The sequence below is a fragment of the Triticum aestivum genome, chromosome 1B (genome assembly GCF_018294505.1).
Source record: "Triticum aestivum cultivar Chinese Spring chromosome 1B, IWGSC CS RefSeq v2.1, whole genome shotgun sequence".
Lineage (NCBI taxonomy): Eukaryota > Viridiplantae > Streptophyta > Magnoliopsida > Poales > Poaceae > Triticum > Triticum aestivum.
This window is the reverse complement of record NC_057795.1, coordinates 645,675,521-645,677,747: the sequence shown is the minus strand read 5'-3', so window position 1 is coordinate 645,677,747 and position 2,227 is coordinate 645,675,521.

The window sequence follows — 2,227 nt, the reverse complement described above, 5'->3', positions numbered from 1 at the left end:
CATGCACGGAAAAGGAATGAGAGGCTCGCTCCGGCTCAAACTAATCGAAATGGATGCCGCTCTACTAAGCACTTGCAGTAAATCTTAGAGCCATGGTGTGGCAAAGAGCGTACCCTGATTTCAGTCATGTAGCTGCAGGTGTGGCATTGTGGCAAAGCTCATCGCCAAGTTAGCACAATTTTGCCTCCAGCAGCGCCCATATCCCATCACCATATCTCATCCATCCACGTGAGAATCTCGCTTGCCCAAGTGAGGCAAACAGTCCCTGCAAAACAGAAATCCATGGCGGCTATCGGCAGGAGACAACGCCCACAAAGCACAAAACCGGCAGTGCAAAGTTCAACCAAGAAGAAGCAAAACGATGCAAACGGAACAACAACGATGAAACGGAGCGAAAAGGTTTGTTTCCTCTTCCAAGCTCTTCCCCAGGCTATGCAAGTCTGGACCCAAGTCTGGTACTATGCACAGCCCGCCGCCACCCCGGCCCCCACCACGGAGGTGTGGAAACAGCGGCGACGGGCTTCGACCGACAATTGTAAACCAACGAACCGTCTGTCATCGACGACACGAACGAACAAAAGTCTTAAGAAAAGGAAAAGAGCCGAATGCCGGCTAGAGTTCTTTTTTGTTTTTTTTGTTTCGACTGACGCTCATTGAATGCCCATGAATCTACTGCTGCCATCAACCCCTCTTCCTCCGGCTACCACAGTCCTCTACATCAGCGACACCGAAATGGTTTTTTTCTCCCGCCGCGTCATCGTCGGAGTCGTGCCTCTTGGAGCTCACGACGTCCTCCTCCGCCATTGCTCGCAGGCCAGGGCGCTGCAAAACAACACAAAGATTATCAAGCTTGGCTACTGAAAGAGAGAAACGGAAACACCCCCCCCCCCCCAAGAAAAAAATCTGAAATAGAAACATGCAACGGGGCCTGGCTACCAAGACCTCCACAACGGCTGGCCCTGTGTAGACATGACAAAATCTCAGTACTGGACACACCTGCACGTCGGCAGCCAGCCACATAGACAGGCCAGCCCGAGCTCGCATGCACAGTCAACAATGGTCCGGGCCCACGTCACATCGGCTAGGACGAGGATAAATAGAAAGCCGATGACTTCTTTCCCTTCTCCCCCAAACCCTCCCAGTTCTATACAAATAAGTATCCAATCATCGACGTATAGTATAGCACTAACCGAAGGGCTAAAAATCAGTCGACTGCTTTTTTATGAAGTCTCAGTCGACCCCCTACCCCCCGTGTTAGATCACTAGGTATGCGTGGTGGGCTTGGCATCTTCCACATCCCCCCATTCCAGTGTGTCTCTTTCACCTGGCTACATTCGAAACCAAGCAATCCAACCTTTTTTTTACTCGTCTCCATTTTTTGTTAGTTTCTTTTGCTGGGTTATTTGGCATTTTTATGTGGCATTTTCCTTGATTCACTTGTTTGTCCTTTTCTCTTTTATAGTTTTGTTTTTCTTCATCTTTTCTCGTAATATTTTTTCCTTGTTTCTTTATTTTATTATCAGTTTTTCTGTTGCATATTATTCTAATTTTATGAAAAATAATATATCTCATTCACGTCATACGCCGTCTGACAAAAACATATTGCAATTCTTGGATTTGGTCACGTAACAGTTAGTTCCGTCGTGCGAGCAGTGCAGCTAGGCATCATAAGCCCTCTTCTCTCTTTTTTAGCACGGGTGGGATAAGGTTGTAGGCTTCTTATGTTACATCCTGGTTATTTTTGCAGTGCAGTCTTTTTGTCCTCTTTATCCTGTTTTTGTGGGTGATTTTGAGTCAGCGGGTGTTTGTTGCCCTTATTTTTTTATTTCATTTTCTTGCTTTTTATTTTCATTTCATTTATTATTTTTTCTTTTTTCATTTTTCATTTTTTCATCTTCTTTTTTTCTTGGGCTATTTTTTATTTGTCATTTTCTCGATTGATAGAGAATTAGTTAGATCTCATTCTTTTTGGTAGCTATGGATTTTGCACATCAAGTTTTGTGTGTGGTTGACATGTGTGTTGTGTTGATGGCCTAGTACGTTGTTGCCTGTTTTTTTTTACTCTCTAGTCAACTAGAAATTATATTATTACATAGACCGTAAGGTTGTGGTGTTTTATTAGGGGAATAGGGCCTTTTGCATGCTCGCCAATAGGCATGAACTTCAAAGTGTCGCTCCAACTTCAACTGCATGTTCTGAACGCGACTTCAATTAAGTGGTGTTTTGT